Here is a 22,472-nt window from a genome sequence, read left to right on the forward strand (position 1 = left end):
TCACCCTATTTTATGACTTAGGATATCCTATAACATTTCTATAATGCAAATTAATTATATTTCTTTTAAAAAAAGAGAGCCAATTAGGCTAGTAAACAACAGATAACTTCTCAAAATGATAAAAGCTGTCGTAAATAACTCTATAAAGGAATTCACCAGCAAGGGAATGCAGGAAATCATCAAACCTTCATTTATGTTGAATTGCCTAATGATCGGTTTCAGTGCACTACAAACAGCCTGTTGAGCTGAACAACAGAGGTCAGAGGAAAACACAGGAGATGCATTTCACACTAGTGTGATCTCTCTTTAAAGCTACTCTGGCCTGCAGCAGCTTACACACAGAGTTTTACTGCAATGGTAAACTTTTCTGTTGATATGCAAAGCAGCATGGATAACTTGATGTACCCATGGTAACAATGTCCCTGCTTTGCAAAAATGTAATGATTAATCATGGTTTTGATAACAATGGACAAAATCCTTGTCTCTACTCTAATGTGTGTGTACGTGTGTGTGTGTGTGTGTGTGTGTGTGTGTGTGTGTGTGTGTGTGTGTGTGTGTGTGTGTGTGTGTGTGTGTGTGTGTGTGTGTGTGTGTGTGTGTGTGTGTGTGTGTGTGTGTGTGTGTGTGTGTGTGTGTGTGTGTGTGTGTACTTTTCAGGGCTGGAGATGGGTCCCTAGTGGTTACTACAGACATTGCAGCTAGTTACAAAGCTGACTCTCCTGTTTCTATTACTGTTTCTCTGAGGAGATGTGTTGAATTTCTTTAACACACTGGAAATAATTTGTGTTAACACATTACCTTTGAGGTAGCAAACTGACTCAATGTGCTGACACAATTAGAACCTCTTATTTTGTGTGGGCTGCTGCACATGTACAAATTAGTTTACTACTACTGTGGCTGTGGGCTTATATTTTGGTAAAATAAGTGGAAACACTTCTACAATGAAAAGTTAAATATGGTCATATTCAGGCTGCCGACTACCAGAAGATGGTTGCTTCCTGCATCATCAAATTATTACTGAGACAAAATAATCAAATGTAACCATCATTGAATGTATACAAAAAACATCAGTTAACGAATTGATGTAAACATGTTTTAAATATAAAATATTAGTTATGCTTCTGCTAGAAACTTGAATATATCTTGGATGAATGAATGTCTTTATTAGAGTCCAGCAACAGATTACATGGGCCAAATTCTGACAGGTCATCAAATCCTGAAGCTTTAATAGTTAAATGTTAGGATGTGAATGAAAAACATAGAAATCCAATCTGCTCATTTGCTTATCTACAGTATGGGGTGGCTTGAAAACATATGCAGGAGTACAGCCAGGACTGAGGAGAAGGGTAATTTAATCAGCAGCTCTCGAGCCTGACACAGATTCACTTTGACATGTGTGCTTTACCCGTAATTCATCTTTCTGAAAAAAAACTAAAAACTATACAAACACTAATTTCTCTCAAATCCAATACCTGGCAAAGGGGTTGGTGAAAATGTAATAACAGGTTTTCATTGGCTCACACCACAATCCCTTTAGATCTCATCCTATCAAGTGTAAGTTTCCTGATGTCCCTGAACACAAAGGCTATTTGTGTAGAAAAGTTAGAAACAGATGGTTTCTGCAATTATGCCTTAGCTAACAAGTGACCACACATTTAAACAGACTATATGACCATACAATGCACATTGGCTGGTAGTGGAATGTATAAGTAAACAGTGTGAGGGGTAGAGCAGTGCGTAGGGGTCCAGATGGGCAGGCAGGGAGGCCTGTCCTGGGAAAGGGCTGTCAGTCCTCAGTACCGGTTTGGGCCTGTGTGTAAGACTGCAGCTAGCCTGGCCTGAGCAGCAGAGGGTTAACTGCACTGCCCAGTCACAGGCGTGAAGTGAAACAATGAAATAATGGCAGCGAGTGAACGCTCAAAGGCAGGGGGCAGGGTGGGTGTGAGAGAGTGGGGGCTCACCATGGGCTCCTGCAGATGTTGCTGGGCTTCGGCGGGTCACACAATCACACGTATTAGCATTCCTGATAGAGGGAGCCCGGATTAGGGAGCTGAATGCCTTTCTCGACTCTGTCAGAGTTTGAACACGCCAGAGAAGCAGAGCGGAGGGAGAGAAATCCCAGACATGTGGCGAGGAAAGGTGGAGACAAGAGTGTAGGAGAAGAAAAGCATGCTTAGACAGTGTGGAGGAAGGTCTAGCTCACAGAAAGAGCAGGCAAAATGTTGAGGGCAGTTAGAGAAAGGCGAATGAAGAGTAAGATTGACAGACACATTGCGCCAAATTGACTAAACAGCTAATGAAAGAGTTTAACAAACAGACAATAAAGAGAAATCAAGCATGTGATAATTTAAGTGTTTTGTGAGGTTGGCAGAGGGAGTGTATATGTGAAACGAAGATTTCTATTTGTGGCTGAATGAGTGAATGAGCATAGACAAACGGCTTTCTTTCTTCTTTGTATGTGTGAGTGAGCAAGAGAGAGGGAGAGAGAGAACAGAGACAAAAGCTTTTCTGAGTGTATGTGTGCCGTCCTGTCCTTTTTCCCAGGACAGAGGTCTGGAGAGGCCTCATATTTCTGGCTGCTGTCAGGCTGGGGTGAGAGGCAGAGACAGCAAGGGGCAGCTGTTTGCTACGAGGTACCCTGGCTCTCTCACACACAGCCTTTGATCCAACTTGGCTTCCTTTGCCAGCCAAGTCTCACCCTGTGTATGTATGAATGTGTGTGTTTGTGTGTGTTAGGGTATGAGCATGTCAGAGGGAGAACACATATAAGTTTGTGGGTGTATTTGGCGTACTAGGGGCACAAGTTGTTGCAAAATATGGAATAGAATGAATACAAGGCAACTCTAAACCTGTGCTTTTGCTCCCTTTCTCTCTCTTTGTTTTAGCACAAGACAAATCATTTGGAATGCAGCCGAACCAGTTTGATGTGGTTGTGTATTCAGCAGAGATTTTTGAACATAGAGGGACAAGTGAATAGTGAGACATACTAACGCACACATATTGAGCAACACTCATAAGTGTATAATAATAGTAATAACAATAATCATCATCATCATCATCATCATCATCATCATCATCATCATAACCACTACATTCATAATTCTGTGGTTAATTTTTGATGGACAGCAAAATGAAAACCAAATCAAATGCTGCATCAATATCAAAACTAACATGGATTTAATTAAGAAGCACTGTGTAGAAACACCTTCAACCACAAAAGCTTTTGGTTGTGGTGTCATTACTACATATAATAGCAGTGATATTTGGCAACAGAGGAGAGGGAATGAAACTATTCAATTGATATTTTATTCTCTAGTTTAATACAATGATTAAATGAGTATGTCGGCTTTACTGCACTATGATTCTCTCAAACAGCAGGCATAACCCAGGTTTCTATTAAGAGTCTATGCAGGTGGAACATATTCATTGCACCCTGCTGTCATTGTCCTTAAATCCATGACAACAAAGGGAAAAAAAACATGCAGCGACACTGAACACACTTAAAAACCTCTATATTTGACAGTTAAGGGAGATGTACCTTTGTCCCCAGACAATGACTATCAGTGACTCTACAAGTTAATATTTGCTTCCGCCTGCTCATAAATTTGCATTGCATTAGAACCTGACCTAAATGCATTTTTATCACCCAAAGTAATTAGCTGAGCATTAGTTGTATGAGAGAGAGAGAAGAGAGAGAGAAAGTACCATGAGGTTGAATCCTTGCTGAATGTGTGGTTATAGATGAGAGCTACAGGAGGAATGGTTACAGAGTAAAGCAGAGCTGGGCCACCAGATTAAAGAGGAAGTAAACACGGCCAGAGTGCTGCCTCTTTAATCTACTACATTAACTCTGGCACCACAATGGGAGGAGCCAGCACGCAGGCAAACGGCACAGCCACACAAAGGGGGAGTGTCAATGAGGGGGTAATAAGGAAAGACAATGAGTAAACAAGCAGGGGAAGTCCATGCCTGGCGTGCTAGTAACTCCCTGCTTCTCACTGCCTGGCACACACAAAGGCCCTGCTGTAATTAGCCACCCCAATAGGTTGTTTAGCATTTGCATATAAATGCCCTCAGAGGCAAACGCTAAACACGCTGACACAAGCCATGCCCAAAACAGACGTTCGCCACACCTCTACCCCTCCAGGAGGTCTCAGGGGTCCACTTATGTGGGGGTACCCCCTCCCTTTGCCTTGTGCTTGTACCCACTACAGGCAAGCTGGCATCTATTACACATAAAGCGGAGAGCACACAAAAACGCGGGTACTCAGTTCTTGTTTCAAGAGAGATTGTGAAACAGTGTAGCCAGGCTTCCTGTTGAAGGCCCACACAGCCATCTGTCATGTGAAAGTACATTTTTGCCCTGACCACAGGACTGACGCTCAACAAGGGAGAGGGTGCAGGTGTCAGTCCGATGTTTTGTTCTATTTGGAAGACAGGAAAGAACTCATACAGATATATCCATGTACAATCACTCGCCCATGCGCATCTGTACATGTGCATGAACACGCACAGAGCTGTCCTGGGAAGCCAGGGGTCTACAGAGTGTGAGAAATGAGTGTTCTTTCTTGATCAGGGTCAAAACATGCAGGCTTGTTTATTGTACCCTATCTGGCTGGAAAAAGAAAAGTGTTGTAGTTGTACCAGTGTAGCCAAAGCTGGTAGATTAGAGTAAGACGCCTAATACATTTACACAACATTCAATCGCAAACATGCTAAAACATATATATTTTCTACAGTTTTGAGTTTAAATTCCTTAATGTTACTGAAAATGTTTTTGATGAGACCTTTGCGTCAGTTCTACATTTCCTCTTCTGTCTGCCGTTGTTTTGACAATGGAAATTCATGAAAAAAGATACAAACTATAGCAAGGAAGGAAGTGATGAGACTGGGGTCTCTGCCCTCCTTCCCTCCTCCAGCGCTGACAACCACCTCTCTCTTTTCTCTTCTTCCTCTAAACCCATATTCTTTGCAATGTAAACAAAGGCTGTGTCATCTACACACTTGTCCTGTTCCCGGTACTGCTAGGAGGGAAAGAGTACATTCACAAAGCTCCTGCACCATACAAGGACTACTTCCTGTGTTAATTCTAAGCACAGAGTGCAATTTTACTACGACAGTGTACTCTGCATGTAAGACATTTCTAAGCTTAGCTTTTTGCACAGGAATACCACATAATAAAATGCTAGCAAAAAACCTGGTTCTCACCTGCCATGCAGCCTGTTGTTCCCCATCAGGGCATGACCCAACATGAGGAAACACCTGGCTTCAACGAAAAAGCAGGCAATAAGAGGAGCCTATTTTATAGCCATCCTCCTCCTTATACAGTTATGCCTAAGTTGCAGGAGCAATACTGGATCTTTGCTGCTCAAGTTGTACATCATATAAAGCAATTATTTATTCTATCAAATGCACATGATGTAGGCTGGGGACAAAGCATTGCTCTGAGGAAGAATAACGAAGTAGCAGAAGAGAAGGAAAACAGAGAATCACTTGTCAAAGAATTGGCACTTGGCATATATGGAGGAGAAAAAGTGCTCTAAAAGTCAGCATCCGTTTTGAGCCTTGTTCTTACCTCAGGCTCACTTCCTATATGTGGTCAGGGTGTGTTTTGTTCTACAGCTTCACACAACAATGCAACAAAAAAGTCAAATGTTGGCCCTGCTAGAAAAAGACAGGAAAATGTATTTGAATTAAACCAAAATACAGTGTGACAGACTTTCAGACATACAGCAGATGACCAGGTGACAGAATGGATGTTTTAAACTAAAATCATTATTGTAAATAGGTAAATGCTTTTTTTCTTTTAGTGTTGGGGCGCCAAATTCACAAGAACATTGCCAATAGCTGTATACAATAGCCCAAGCCCCTATCTTCATTCATTAAACAGTAGGCAAAATAAAAGCCATGATGGCCAGACGAGGCAAATGACGTCACAAAGCCGAGGTCACCAGTCTGTCATGGCCGTCTAGCCCTGTGTCAGCCCCATGGGACCTGCCCCACCCCCTCCAGCCTAGACCCAATCTCTGCTGTGGCACTGAACGTCAAAATGAAAACCAAACAGTCGCAGAGAGCTCTGTGTCGAATATGTAAACGCTACAGCACTGTCGCTGTCATGAGACATAAGCTACTGGGTGCAACAACAGCGGTTGTAGCACAGCCTGCCATAGAGGTGGTAGCATCAGGACCAGCAGACAATAATTGCCATTAAGCTGGAAAAATATACATTTTTAGCACGTGTGAATGGGAGAAGAAGAGAATACATGTCCTCCTCCTCAGGCTAAACACACACATGCACACACACACACACACACACACACACAACACACACACACACACACACACACACACACACACACACACACACACACACACACGCACACACACACACACACACACACACACACACACACACACGCACACACACACACAAACACACACACACACACACACAGACGCTGTATACGTCTAGTTTTCGGTGTTGCTGTGTGTGAGTCTGCTTCTCTCTAATCAATTTATTATGAGGCACCGGGGTCCTTATGTTTGTTCATTTAACACAGGGAAATTGAGAAAGAGCATTTGCTATAGGTACAAGGAGATCCAGAGAGGAAACCTTATGTGTTTCGGGAGGAAGAGAGCGGTAGAGGAGAAGGGTGAGGTAAAGGCACACATCACAGAAACACCCTGCAGAATAATGTAGTGGTGTAATATTGTGGCTTTGAGGAAATGTTGATTTAATTGCAGTTTGGTGCACATTTAATGTGGTCTGTATGACACCTGGCATAAATGGTTTACACTCGGGACAGTGCCAATTATAATTCAGCCAATCAGAAATCTTTCATAAATCCACTGACATGCTCACTGCAACAGCTAGATGCTTATTTGACGAGATGAGATGGGATGGCGACAGACGCACATGCAGTATATCTTCTTTTTAATTACAATGTCTGCAGAGGTGGGACTCCGCTATAAACAATCATCTGTGCAATCAAACACCAAACACCACCTACACGCATTATAATAATACATTCTCACTGAAAACTGAAAAAACTAAAATGAGCATGCACAGTATTTGTATAATTATTATAGCAATGCCCAGCTAAAAAATGAGGCATGTAACTCTTACCATTCATTCAGCAGCTTTGACAGCAGGACTGCATTGTTCAATTTAATAATGACTGGTGGTGGTGGTGGTGGTCAGTTGGCCTACATTCACAGAGGCAGACACACACACACTGGGATATAATAAACCGAATATCATTACTATTCTGCTGAATGTAAAGCGCTAGTAAATACTTAAAATCATGTTCAAAGCTCATTAAAATTATAAAATGTGTGCATCTTTGAATGTGCTTTTGTTGAACTGTTAGCACTTTCTCACTTATAATAACACTGCAGGTCTTTCGCAATAGTCTAATATTATGTATATAAATATATTGATGTGTTTTATTCTTTCATGCAATGCAAAACATGTGAAGAAAACTAAAATAGTCTACATGACTTCAGTAAGTTATTTCCAGGCAACAAAGATGAAAAAAGATATGTGAGCTTTATCTCACATAAGTAAATAATAAAAAGGCCAGCTATGTTGAGAAATGAATACTGAAAGAAAATAACAATGTACAGTTTGTGTTTGCACTCAGAGCAATATGCCCCTATGTTTGTAGAAAAATAGCAGAAGCTTGAAGAAAGCTGACATCAGAGGAATACGGAGGCTACAGCACTTAGGGGCCATTTTATTGCTTTGCTGTGGTCAAGTGAGGTGCACCGAGCTCAATTCTACCACAACAATGGCAAAAAGGGCCGCAGAGACAAAAGAGGGCTATCCCTGCTTCTTAACCCCTTCACTACTGGCAGATCAGTCGCCTGGGGTACCGAGCGAGAACACCAGGCCACCTCAGGAGAAGCAATGGGAATGACAAATAGCCAGCCGCAACGTATATACCTACTGTATGACAACAGCTCACACACACACACACATTTAGCTACTTACACATAACAAACTATACAAGCGCACAGACCACATAGGAATCTATCAACGGGCAGATGAAGTCGACTGCTTTTCCTGACCAGGAACAGCAGTCGGCTTCACCTCAGCCCCGTCTCTTACTGAATACACTGCAGCGTGCTCTCTATGTCTTTCCATATCTCTCTCTCTCTCTCTCTCTCTCTCTCTCTCTCTCTCTCTCTCTCTCTCTCTCTCTCTCTCTCTCTCTCTCTCTCTCTCTCTCTCTCTCTCTCTCTCTCTCTCCTCCACTGGGAACATGGACAGGCTACTACACATTTGCAAGTGAATTACACTTTTTGTTGAGATTTCATTGTGTGTGGATTGTAAAAAAAAAATAGGAAAGAGGGTGTGAGAGGGAAAGGGTGCTCCTGCCATCACTCTTTTCTTCTCTCTATAATCCTGAGGAGGATAAGCTGTGAGGTACACAGAGAGGAAGTGCCATAGACCTGCTGGGGTCCAGCACATCCTAGTAGTGCATTCCTGAAGCAAAGCTATCAGACACACGTATAGACAGACACAGACTAAAACCCTCTCGCACATTATGACAGAGTGGAGTGAATGCAGAGCTGAAATAAACGCAGAAACACTGCTCACGTGTAATTGTATGAATCAGAAAATGTACTGTCAAACACCATCAATCTGTCTATCCCATACCCCAGAGTTAATACTAAGCATGTCTTTCGAGCATCAAACGGAGAATAAGTAGAATCGAGAAAGGGAGTTATGGAGTCTATAGCAGCATAATGTTCATATCACTTTCACATAGCTCTTTATCTTGCCTTTCAAACAAGCCCAAGCCCACTGACCGACAGAAAAGCAGTGAAGCTGATAGCTTGACTATACAAACACACACTGTATTTGGTGCGAGTACAAGCCGAGATGTTGCATCATCGTGTGACCTGGCTGTAAATTAGTGACAGGGAAAAATTACACAGATCAACACACTGCATTTAATTATGTCTTATTTTATACTAATTATAATTTGTTGTATAAAAACAAATGTATCCTCTCTGTCTGAGTATGTAATGTCTTCATTTTTATTTAAATTGTATAATATTTAATGTTAAAAATATGTAGTACAATAAATCATATGTAACATGAGGCAGGAGCTATGCGACTGATGCACTGTCAATATTTTAAACCATCACTCTCTTTCACACACAGACTTACACACACCAACCCACACACACACACACACACACACACACACACACACACACACACACACACACCGACTTACATTTCATCTACACAATGCAGATTTCACAGACACAGATAAACAATGCGAGGGCAGTTATCACTCCACGGAGCACAGTAACATAGAGGAAGAGGAAGAGGATGACAAAGAAATAGGGGAGGATAAAAAGACGGCGTGTGTGTCGTCAGAGTCACAGGCCAGAGGGGCCCATGTATTGTTCCAGGGCTCAGTGTGGGGAGAGAAAGGCGACCTGGGCCGCCTCTGTCTAAGCGTCCTCCATGTTTTATGCATTCTGTCCTTTGTGATGATAAGCGCCAGTGCGGAGGGTGGAATGCTGGCCTCCAGGGTCCAGGAGAGGGGTGGGCTTATGGGGGGGGGCTGGGGTGCAGCTCAGTTTAATTTTGCAGCCCTTGGAGTGGTCCCTGTCATCCCTGCCTCGCCCGTGTGTAGGCATATGTAGCCCATACAGACACGTAAACCGTTGTTCCTCCCATCCCTGAACACTAGAGCTAGCTGCTGCTGCCCCAAATAGGATATTATAACCACTATGCCACACACCGTACACACACCGTACACACACCGTACACACACCGTACACACACACACACACACACACACACACACACACACACCTATCTTAATCTCTGTTCAAATGCAATACACATTTGTGTAAAATTGTATCACATATTATTGTGCTCTATTCTATGACAGCATGTACATTTCCTTCACTAAAGGGAATTCAAAATAGAAGCCATTCTTTGCTTTCAATCATATTACTGAATCGAAAATGTTTTATTTATTTTTATTTGATCCCATATTTACTAGATTATCAGCACAACATTGTGTGTGATTTGTCTGAATTTTAACCCTGGTTTACATTTTTTAAAGTAGTTCAGAATTAATACAAAATAATAAGTATAGAAATAAAAATTGTATAACACGGCCTTGACGTGAAACCTTAAAAATATTTTTCATCATGCCAGAATACACACACAGAAAAACAAACGCATCTTCTCAGTCATAAATGTTGCCTACCACAGTGATTTAATCAAGATTGTTAACACGATAACATATTGTGAAAGAGCAAACAACAAAAATCTCGGCAAATTTCACTTTTAAAAGATAAAAGGATGACATTGAAGGAAAGCTTAAGAGAGAAAATACTCTCTATGGATAAAAAGGAGTCCTATGGACACTTGGAGCTGGTAGATTAGGGATTATGTACAGCATTTAGACACAACACAAGCATGCATGTACACACACACACGCACACACAAACACACACACACACACCTGAGCATGACAGTCATCTCTGCCTTTCCTCCTTTCCACTCTCTCGCTCACCCCTGTGCTGAGCCGAGATCCCGCCCCCCGCCTGCTCCTTTATGACAGCATGACATGTACACTGGCCTCGGCAGCAGGACAACTGGAAGAACTGGTTGTTGCTGCACGACCTTGCATATTCAAAACCACACATCAGACTCAAAGCCATCATCTGTGTCCACTTCCTTCATATACATATGTCCATAAAGTAAATGCTGACACTTGACATTCTTCTCTTATTTCAGTGAAGACGCATCCACACAAAGGTAGACCTTCATATCTATAGTGCTCTGTCTCTCAAGAAGAAGACGGAACAGTAAAAAGGAATGAAATGAAACTGAGGTTTTACTAAAATACAATATATGTTAATAATAATACAAATAATATTTAAATGTTCAATATTCCACTTTTCAGAGCATTATAACATAATAAGATGGATTTAATTGTTCTGTGTGTATAGATTTCTTATCGCAAACACACCTAAATTGTGATGAATCTCCTATGTACGGCCTTAGCCTACAAGTAACCCAAAGAGGGCTCTCTTCAACCGATAACATGGCAACGAGCTCCCCCACGGAGCCAAAGCCCGAGCACAGTAAGGTTATAGTTAAAGAGGGAGCTATGCAGAGACACATTGAGAATGAAGATGGAGAAGGGGGGGGGGGGTGACAGAGAGAGAGAGAGAGAGAGAGAGAGAGAGAGAGAGAGAGGAACAGTGAGAGGAGGAGAAGGGGTTATGACAGCCAGAGGCGCTGTCTCCCCTTTCTCTGTGTTACCCCCAAACCATGAAACAAGCCTATCCATGACGACTACTCCCTTTATCTAATTTCCCCGACTGAAAGCGCTACCCCTGCTCATGCAGTCCAATCACATATGAATACTCTGAATATACCTGTCATTGAGTATGGTAATAGAGGGAGGCCAAGTGTAAACAGTGGACAGCCGTTTTGCTGCTGTGCACGATCAATGGCAAGTACAGTTAAAAATCTGGTCAAATCACAGCATAACAACACCAAATGGTTTTTTCATGATACGAAGAACCATCGAAACAGCAGCAACACACACATATCCATTCCTGCAGATATGTACTTGCATTGTTTGTCATATAACTAGAAGCATTTTCTATTACTAAATGCACAGCACCATCGTCACAAATAAACTAAGCTGTGTTATCTTAGACAAAGGATTTTTTTCCATGTTCCACTTTCAAATAACATGCTTACGATTTATTATTGTTTTATAACCTATGTGTGCTGGTTAAAAACAGTTGCACAATATCACAAAGATATAGAGCAATTACAAACTAATTAAAACTAATTCTAATGAAATTAATTAGTATAATTAAGATGTGTGAAATATCTGCATGATAGTATTTCTTATATATTTTTAACAGAGTAATATCCTGTTTTACAGTTTTTATTCAGTTATGGTATCTGCACATGTGCCTTTATTAATATTCATTCATTCAAAATCACATTTAAAAGAAGAATCCTACCTTCTTGAAAACATTAAAAAACATTGAAAAAACAACTCTGCTCCTAAGTAATGAGCTAAAAATTAAAATGGCCTATTTCAATTAGCTTTCACAAAAACACTGTCTGTGGTAAAACCATCAATCTGGTGGCAGCTCACAGTTCTCACAAGCACAATACTTCCAATATCACAGTCAAGGATAAGGATGAGATATTAGCTACACCGAACACAACGTCTGACAAACACACATTTGAAATAGAATGCATATAAAATAAACCCAATGACATTCCTATACCAATGCCAGGAACTGTAATAATTAAACATAAATATGATGATGAGACAAGCCAGGAAAATCAGACAGGTAAGAAGACAGTAAACATTTCTGCTGTCTTTGTTTTGTAACAGAAGACGGAGAGAGAGGGAGGAGGAGGAAGAGAAGAGGAGTGTTACTGTCAGATAGGGGAGGAAGAGAGATCACTCGAGTTCTCGCAGAGCAGCCTATACCTGCCCAATACACTGCAACACCTTTGAGTTTCTAATCACTGGAATCCAAACACATACAATTTGCTATCTTAGACACACACACATAATACTGGGGTAAACATACCAAAGCAATATGAAAAGACGAAGGAGACAAATATTAATTTTATAACTGCTATAAATTAATCAACCCTTTTTCCCCCAGTGCTAATCTCTTCCCGTCTGTTCCTCTCCAGACTGAAAGGTAGGATTCTGTTTATCTGACCTCTTCCCCTGATTCCTCCTCTATGGCCCATGGCTATTTGACCCCTCCACCCAACCCCCTCCTGTCCTCAGCCCCCCTTTTCCTTTCTCTCCCTGACAGCCTTAACGTTTCGTTTTATTAAACCTGTTACCAGTTGTTTTTTGTTGCTCTCATCCTAAACTAAAGCCAAAGTCGTAATCCAGCAGACGCTGACGACCACAAGTGCTTTGTGTGGCTCCCAAAACATACCAACAACTACAGTACCATCACCCTTTTTTCTCCAAGCGAGACCCACTCTCTCACCATCGTCCCTCGGCTGTTTGCGCGGGGTTTCCTCTTTCCTTTTTATCTCTGCACTCACTCCATGACCCCTGTTCCCCCTGTTCCTTGCTGTCTGACCTACACCCCCCACCCCACACACACAGTATCCCACCCCCCTTTCTGCTTCCCCCAATGGAACACATATCCTTTCCACTGCTCGCTCGCAAAACCTATTATTCCTCTTTCTTTTCCCGTCTCTATGTCGCTAAAAATATCCGAGACTAGTGTATAATTCTCGCAGCTTTTTCTGGCAATATAGCTTCATCACATCCGAAACCAAATGCTATTTTTTAATCACATTAATGGACATTTATTTTTGGCTTGAAAATACACCTAATTGTCAAGATAACAGTTGCATTTCCGTTTTATTTATTTTTCCGATCAGATCCGTTTTTCGGCGAGGTTGGTTATAATGTAATCATAGGCAGTTAAACTGTGTATTTTATTTGGAAAAGGCCCATTCAGTTTAGTAAGGCTGCTATTGTATTTTCCTCCGAGAGTACAGACTATTCTATTTTGGGTAAGAGAAAGATGTCTTGTTTAACTTGCACACAAAAAAGAAATCCTGCCAATGTGAACTGGCTAAGCGGCTACTAAATGCATGCAGTGACCTATAGGTTTAGTTTGGACCGTACTTTAAGTTTCCGCCAGTAACTTTGGAATGATTATGGCTGCTTAAGGCTAATAGGGCAATGTTTTGTTTTCATTCCGGCCAGCATTTCTCGGGGAAAAAAATGTTCTCCTGAAAGTCAGATACGGTAGCCAAGTAGTTGGAGGCAGCAGCAGCAGCTCCAGCCTGCCCTATGTCTTCCCTAAACCACATGTCTGTTCTCTGAAACGCAGCTCAGACTCTCGGGCTGTCCGTGTACAAGGTCCTGCTGATCCGCTCTTGTCATGAAGGAGACCCGGGGCTTCGTTCATCTCAACACACACAACACACACACGCTCGCAAAACACGAGCCCATTCACGCACGCACGCACACATACACACATGTCGATCGATTTGCATGTGACTTCGTCAGGGAATGAGCAAGAATCGACTTAAAAACAACGCTTCAAAAGAGCCAAACAGCGATGAAAAATAAAAAGACAAGATGGACAAAGTGGGGTAAAGGGGAAAAGTGTAGCATGAGGAACTAAGACAGGGCGGAGGGATTGCACATTTCACAGAGAGACGTATCGAAGAAGAACACAAATGTGTTTATCCAGAAGAGGATTTTAAAAGCATACGACGGTGCTGCAAACCCTTGGATGTAGCAAGTGTCAAATCTGTAAAAATAAGAAAGCGAGAGATGGTCCCTTTCGCCGGACGCACACGGACCCACAGGCTGGACTTGGAGCTCCTTTTCTGGGCTGCGCTCATGTGGAGCTGGCGCTGTCCTTCGTCCGCTCAACACAACCCCTTTTCTTATTGCATCTGTGCCTTAAAACACGTTTCTTGACACCCATAAGCCCTTTATATCTGTTCCTGATCTCACCGAAATGCACATATCTGTTTTAAAACCGTGTTTTTCTACGGTCAACTGCTTGGAGAGGATCGCTGTCTTGCCCATTTCTTATCTTCCATTCATGAGGAGAAGAGGACGAACGCTGATGTAAACACAGGTAACGATACGAATAAAATCGAGAATTAAACAAACTACTTGCATGAAATGAACTTGTGATCGCCAGTCATTTCTCACAATGTGAGAAAAACCAGCTTCGCTACATGTAGCGTAAACTACGAACAGATAGGAAAACAGATTCAGACAAGTCTACAGCGAAAAGAATAGGATCGTGGAAACAGAGAGGAAAAAAGACAAACGCAAAGTTGAAACTTACAATTTCTCGCTGCCGCTTTGTGATCCTCGCTTTTTAATCCAGTATTGAGATGATTTAGCTAAAGATCCCATCAAGGCAGTCCCCGTTTGGTCAGTTTGCGCTTAGGGTGGCAAAAGAAAGATCATTGTTGTTGCGGAGTGTAAAAAACCGAAGTAGGTACTATTAGTTGTTAAAGGCAATATAAAAATAATTTGGATGCAAAGCAGGCGATGAGTCTTGTGTTAGAGGGAGCGAGGAAGAGGTGAAAGTGAGATCTGATGATTGAAAAGAAAAAACTCTTTGGATCTTTATTCCTGCTAATTAGTTTCCTGCAAAAAATGGCTGTGATTAATTCAGTGCGCATGTGCTTCATTACACAGGCACGAAGGGAAGGGCTAATTAGCCGCCTTCTGGATCAATAAGATTCAGCAAAGGAGAGAGCTCGGGAGAGAGAGGGAGGGAGGGAGGGAGAAAGAGGAGGGAGGGAGGGATGGATAGATACAAGTAAAAAAAGAGGAAAGTAATGATCAGGAATTGAAAATATGGAATTAAGAACAGCGGAAAGTAAGAGTTTGATTAGACGGAAGACAGTGAAAGTTAATACTGAAGCAGGCAGCCGCAGCAGGCAATGCCCGACGCTACATGCACAGCTTTTTCTCCGCTCTTTTTCGACTTTTTCAAACGTTTTTGTCCCGGTTTTTGCCTTTTTAAATAAAATATTTGCATATGCTTTTGCCACTTTAAGTACATACGCGATCATGCTTTATTTTATTCTGTCTCTTTCAACCTAAGTCTGTCATTTTAGCCGTTCCAAAGCTGCACAGGACGGTTACTACATTTAGTTTACAGTCTGTTTGAACAACTTATTGAAATACATAACTGAGTTACGGCGGCTAGTGATTAAACTGGAAACATTCTATTCTTTAGGATAGTGCACTTGTTAAAGTGTAAGCAATGATCGTATTTGCAAACAACTTAAACAAACACTTGCCAAACAATTAAAGCATGTAGCCTATATAGCGATTTATACATGTGCACTCGATGTACTGTAATCAGTAATAAACAGGGGTTATCGTAAATACAGTGTATACCTGGATATTATCACAGCTAAAACTGTATTTGTTTTTGTAAATATATATTTTAAGCATTGAGAGAAATACCACTTGCTCAGAGACAGAAGTTGACAATGCGAAGCTTCAAAATGTTAACTTTGATCAACTTGAAGCAATTCAATCTTTACACATCATATGTGAACCCCAGCTTATTTAGGCTACATCTTCACATTTCATACAAATATTATAAGTTAACGATGGTTGGTTTAAAGAAGAATGCTCAAAATTACTTGAATAAAACTTAGAGCAATGTGTGTTCCTAAACTCATATTACTGTGTAAATGCATGGATTAATTTGAATGAAAGAATACAATTAAGACTAAAAACTACATTTGAAAAAGTGAAATTCAGCTTTATAAAATATGACATGATAGTATGGAGATGAGATGCAAGACGTGTCGTTTTGACACTGTAACTTTAAATTCAGTGTATACTTTATAACACAATTACAATATAAAATAAATGAATTGCTTCAATGATGTGAGATCACAGCACAAATGTTTTAGTATTTTTCGAGTGAAATTATTAAACGTATAAGAGCTGCTTTGTATCATTACAGTATGCAAACAAGTCTAGCTCTTTTTTTGAAATACTTGTTTAAGACCCATTGTATCCTATATGGGTGTGACAATTTATTTAAATTTGAGTCGCGGGTGGTTATGTGACACAGTGGGATGACGGGGGAACAGGTTATCGTGACATCTATTACGAAACCACTGGGAACACGGTGTCAATGAGTGTTGGTTCTTTTAAATAATAATAACACTATAAATGTGTGACAAGGTGGGTGAGTGGTAAGGTGTTTGGTCAGCTCCGGCCTCAGTTCATTCATTTTGCTCTATAGTTATACTGACATTTTGATAAGGAGTCCAGATGGTCAGTGCCTTGACTCATTTTGATCTCTCCTGATCCTGAATTTCTGAAAGGCTTTATGATCAATACCAACCATTTTTGAGGTTCTCTCGTTTGTTTCTTTCTTAAAAAATCTTCCCGTAAAGCACTTCGCCTCTGTAACTGATGTCCTCTCATTTCCTCCGTATGAACGATTGTATTACAGAAATCAACCTTTGAGTCTCTTAGTGCTCTTTGTTATGATAATTGTATTGTTGATTCTCCGAGGAAATGGACAATCCCTCACTCTCAGTAAGCACACTTTCTGTGCAAACAGTTCCATAAAGAGTCCTGGTCCACCGAATGCAAGTAGCTGCTCTCACTGATCACATAACGTGCCATGTTTCTTGAAACAATACGGATTTGATAGGCTGCGCCTATAGTGAATTCCGATACAGAGTTAATAGTTAAACGGCACCTATAGTCGAATTCAAACATTTTCTAAACATGCTTTAGAGCTTGAAGTGGGCATAATACAACGGTGCATAAGAGATAAGCCATAACTGGGTTAATAAAACGACCTTAGATATTTATTTTTCCAGACGCGTATTGGATAGAAATGCATGGCACATATAAATGTAACGCGTGTTTTTATTTCTTAAGATTGCACACAACTGATATGTTAAGCAGTTCGTGTTGTTGTAGTGGTCACGATTGCTGATGAAATATAAAGTATATATTCTATATTTTCCAAAGGCCTTTTGGCTTAAGGGTTAGAAAGGTTATGAAACCTCCACGGGACGCAGTGTTTTCATAGATCCAATAGCATATCTATTGGAAGAGCCTATGAAAATCAAACTTATATATCGTATCTCTCTCTCTCACTCTCTCTCTCTCTCTCTCTCTCTCTCTCTCTCTCTCTCTCTCTCTCTCTCTCTCTCTCTCTCTCTCTCTCTCTCTCTCTCTCTCTCTCTCTCTCTCTCTCTCTCTCTCCCCCCCCCCATCGCTCCCTGCTAGAATATATAGTGTGCTGTAACACGGCATTTCCTCAGCACTTGCCATCCTTAAGCCAAGGCAAGCACTGATACCTGTTTTTAAGCAATGTAGCATCTGCTGTGTGGCATGTCTCTCTCAGAAAAACAAGAAAAATGCATTGCCCCGTCGAACAGCTCACATTTTGCAGTGTGAGAAACAGACTATAGGAATCTCGAGGATTTGTGCGTGTCTGCTCTCTCGGGAAGGAGAGATTGGTTGAAAATAGCGTGCGAGCGGAGTTAAAGGGGCTACTAGATAATAAAAGAGTATAGTGTAATTTGAGGCTTGTAGTAGGCAGCTTTGAGCCAGTCAGTCGCCTAAAGCCTAACAATGCAAACTTCAGTTTACAAATGTATGCAAAGGCCTGATTGACATTACTCCTTCAGTGACCATATTGAGTAGGCTACGGTGTAAGCTAAATCAAAAGAACACCAGCCAGACGGAGGCCTTGATGCTTTTAGGGCCTATGCATCACTGAAAGGGAAAAGGGGAGACTGACAGGGTCTGAAGCTTTTGTGTTACCAGAGTTCAATTGCGCCTCTCTGTGGGAAGGATAACTGTCCACGTGCCAGCCTCAATAGGCATACATCGATGAGTGGCATTGCAAATTCAACACAACCTGTGGCTATGACAGCCCGTGGATATGACAAAGAAAGGCAGAGTAGCTTAAAATTCAGAATGCTGCGTAGATGTGAGGCACATGAAAGAACTTGACCACCACCAGAACTGTAAGGAACAAACCATTCAGACAGAGGGCAAAGCCCATAATCGTTTTGAGCGTTGTTTTGTGATGGGGTTTTGCAAACCCGTGTGCATAACATGTCGTTTTAAGTTATTTGATTAAGTCTTCAAATATATCCAAAAATCAAAAGTGGAGAAATGACTATAACTTTATATAGAGATAACAACCATTACATTCCGAAGTCATTCATATTATGCTATAAAATACTTCTAAATAATAGTGTAGACTGGAACCTCAAAGTGGGACACAAAACGCTGTGTTTATTTTAATGGTGATGAAATGAAAAATGCATTGTTATTTTTACTTTAGTGTTGATGTTGATGAAAGCAAAATAGTAGGGTCTGTAGGTTAGATTCTCAGATTGACTGAAAATAGTCGGGAGCCACATTTTTATATGCAGGGCAAACCCTTCTTAACTCAGTTTAGACTTTTTTTTTGATTTTTTGTGAAATAGAGATGCTGCACATAACATTTTTTGAAATGACTTTAATTAATAGCATATCAGTATAACAGTAACGTGTAGCATATATCTTGGTATGAAAAACGCTCAATTAGATTTTTTTAATGAAAATATGTATATGCTGTAGCCTACTTATTTTCAAATTTGTTTTTTATGATCCTCGACAGAATGAAGCAGTTGAGGCTGCACTGTTGACCACAACATCGTTGCACATACAGTATGGGAGCCTGGTGTCCGGCTCTCCATGTGTGCAGGGTGGATAGGGCAGCGCAGCCAGGTGCAATGGGAGCGCCCTCTTATGTTCAGCCTGACCACTGGGATTAAGCAGCGCATCAACTCCTTTACAGGAGCCAAGCGCCTGCGGAACAGCTGGTCTTTGCAAAAGCGCACCTTTGCCTTTCCATCTACCATATTAAACTGCCTCCCATATGAATTATGTAAATCTATACCCGGTCGGAATGTTGCTGGGTCGAATTAGACGCAGACAATCAAAGGCGAAAATCACGAACATTTCAGATAAACATTTTACCAAAATAGCTGGTCTAACACGGTCCGAAACTGTTATATTTCTTGATACTGATCATGGGAGTTAGAAAGGCAAAAGCCCAGCACAGATCAAACTTGGACTTGGCCTTATCAGCGGAGCGTTCTGCCTACATCTGCATATTTACTGCATGTCAAAATGTACACATCATTTTTTTTATTTTTTTTATTGTATTAGATGTGTATATTTCATTCAAGATTAACTTTATTTGAGTGGTTATAAGTTGTGTTTGATTGTAGATGCAGGATATGTTATACTCCAGATGACTTTCCACCATTACCATCATGGGTAAAGCATTATGTCCCTGGTGGAAAGGAAACACATGTTTTTTGTGCAAACCCTTATATGCATTTTATTTCTTCGACTCTATTTTCTAAAGCAGTATTTGCACATATTCTAAAACTGCATCTGGCTGTGGATTAGATTCTCTTCAACTTGTTTTAACTTGATTATCAATACAGAAATGTATCCAGCAGTAAACATCTGCCTTCAGTTTTTTTTAAGGGTACTGTCCATATTAGTGGATATTTAAAAAAAAAAAAAAAACGTTTTAAAAATGGTCTCTTGTATAGCTATGTTTTGGTGTATTATTTCAGTTGTTGCTAATTTGTTTGTTTGTATCATTTCAGATGTTCTGTAGGCCTATGTCATATATGGTATAACGTTTTGACTGCTCTTTTTTTCAGATGTTTTACTCTAAGGCTGCTTGTTTATAGGCATACGTTTAATTTCATTTTTGGTTTGGTTTGAAGAATAAATACTCTTGAAATAAAAAGTTATCATCTTCTTGTTGGTTTTTTGTACACATAGCACTGCATCCTGAGATTCAAATATTTCTAGCGAAAATTTGGAAATGTTGAATACATGGTTATGTGGTCGTTTGCAACACAGGTTCAACCTTGACATATTTCTGAGAGCAGTTGGAAGCGAAAACCAGGACCTGATTTTTGGTGCTGCTGTTGTGATTTTAGAGTTGGGAATACAAAATAAAAAAAAACGACAAGCGGACGTCTGGTCAGCCTGCCTCATTTACATGAGAAACAAGGAGGCATATCAATTCCACATCCATTCACTCGTCCTGCCAGTACTATACCTTATTAATGATCACTGCATTATTCAAAAACAGTTTGGACGTTTGAATTTTAGAAAAATAGACATGTTAACACGTAATAAATACAAATCTGATGTCTGTCAATATTTGAAAAACGTCGTGAGCATCCAAAATGTCCGATGGTTGCTGACTTTACTCAATTGTCCAGATCATTTCATACTGACCACTGTGATAAAAAAAATGAATAAAAGAACACTCTCACACACCATGCACCCCCCTCCCCAGAAAAAAAATCCAAAAAAAACGAGCGTCGCTCTCTCTTTCTGTCTTCCTCCCTCCCTGTGTGTGTGTGTGTGTGTGTGTGTGTGTGTGTGTGTGTGTGTGTGTGTGTGTGTGTGTGTGTGTGTGTGTGTGTGTGTGTCTGTGCGCGCACGCATTTTGCATGGCGTGTGCGTGTGTGTGTGTGTGTGTGTGTGTGTGTGTGTGTGTGTGTGTGTGTGTGTGTGTGTGTGTGTGTGTGTGTATAAGGGGGGTGCTGGGAGATCAGGTTGTCGCATTACATTTTAAAACTATATAAAAAGAAAGACATATTTCACAGGATTATTATTTGTTGTTGTTTTTTTACATCATTGTGTATTTTTGTATTTAATCATTATAACGGAAGGGCAAGGTAAACATGTCTCCGTATAAGACAATTTAACAAACACACATACACACAAATGACATAAAACAAAACGGTACGCGAGCCTGCCAACGAGCTTCAAACATTTTAGTTAGAAAATCAATCTCAAAGAGATGTTTTTCATACTTATTCATATAATGATATACAGTATGAGAGAATGTAATAATTACAACGATCTGTAATAATTAATTTGTTTGTTTTTTTATGTTAAAAAAGAAGAAGCCTTAGTTTTCCTGCTGAATAGCTGTCAAATCTCAAGTGCATCGATATATAGATTTCAAGCTTGCGAATAGCTTAACACACTCTGAAACACTCTGATAAAATGCAAAATACTAAAAATAAATAGTGATAAAACAACAATATATAGAGGCATGGGTAAACAATCTGGAATGTAACCACGGTATTGCAATATGCATCATATCACGCCAAATTGTGTAATACATATGCATTTTCTTAATTATATAGGGGCAAATACACCCTTAAATGAACTCAATTTAAAATAAAATAATAAAAGCACAGACCAGGCCTTCTGATAATGCACACTTCAGATCGTGGATACATAAAATATTGGAGAAATGCTGAGAGCTGCTAACTGACTGGGTGTGAGACAGGCGCGACTCGTGAGGTTTTACGCGCTTTGAGAGAGGCTCCCTGAAACCGAGGGAACCCAAATCAGAGCCATATGACCACTTCAGGCAACAGAAACACTCGCTGGTGCTAAACCGACCCAAAAAGAACGGGGAGGAATCGCGGATCCTCACAATGCCGAACCCGTTCAAATATCACTTCGTGCTCACTGCATCTGCACTTGAATAATAACAACGTTAAAGAGAGTAATTTTCTTTGATGTGAAGAAGAGCCCCCGAACAACACGACGAGATGAAAGATGACAGGTGGAAGCGACACAGAAGGCACAAACATATATAGGATATCGCCAGGGGTCAAATCCAAATCATGCGTCACACACAGCCTCTGGATGCCTCAACATCATTCATCTACAGAATATGATATGGGTCAAGTAAGACAGACATAATTCAAAGTTTGTCCTCTGATAATTTATAGTCAGAAATACAATAAAAAAATCACACTTTAAATAACAAATAGCAGCTACGTTTATTAGGCTGTAAATAAGCCACATGACACACCTAACTGCTGATAATCGGAGAAT

The 22,472-nt window shown here is 40.7% G+C and overlaps 1 protein-coding gene across 1 annotated transcript in view; it reads right to left on the reverse strand.

Annotated features, from left to right (window-relative positions):
• The window catches only part of zfhx3 (zinc finger homeobox 3), a 134,077-nt gene extending 118,831 nt beyond the window's left edge, over positions 1-15,246 (reverse strand). The window contains 1 exon segment of the mRNA XM_034196870.1: positions 14,869-15,246. The gene's annotated coding sequence lies outside the window, so the exon portion shown is untranslated.
• Between the last annotated feature and the right edge of the window lie 7,226 nt (positions 15,247-22,472).

The sequence above is a fragment of the Gymnodraco acuticeps genome, unplaced genomic scaffold, assembly GCF_902827175.1.
Source record: "Gymnodraco acuticeps unplaced genomic scaffold, fGymAcu1.1, whole genome shotgun sequence".
NCBI classification, from domain to species: domain Eukaryota; kingdom Metazoa; phylum Chordata; class Actinopteri; order Perciformes; family Bathydraconidae; genus Gymnodraco; species Gymnodraco acuticeps.